We start from the raw sequence: 292 nt of genomic DNA on the forward strand, positions 1-292 counted from the left end.
TATTTATTGATATTGTGTGTAGTGCTGTTCAGTGCTAAGATATAAGTCGATAAGAAACCAGAGCAAAAAGGTGAACCGAATCCTGGACAAGTTCACGACAAGATTGGCTATTCCCATTTTATCATATGCATGGAAGTGAGATGCTTTTTTTGTATGCTAAGTGTATAAAAAAAAAAATCTTTTGGTGTTGTATAGACCTCGTTGTCCTTATAACTTGGCACGAACAATTCCCCCCTCCCCCCTTCTCCCCCATATCTTTGTTAAACTATACATGTGCTCAAAGACCCTTATA

This window comes from Penaeus monodon, chromosome 30 (genome assembly GCF_015228065.2).
Source record: "Penaeus monodon isolate SGIC_2016 chromosome 30, NSTDA_Pmon_1, whole genome shotgun sequence".
Taxonomy (NCBI): Eukaryota; Metazoa; Arthropoda; class Malacostraca; order Decapoda; family Penaeidae; genus Penaeus; species Penaeus monodon.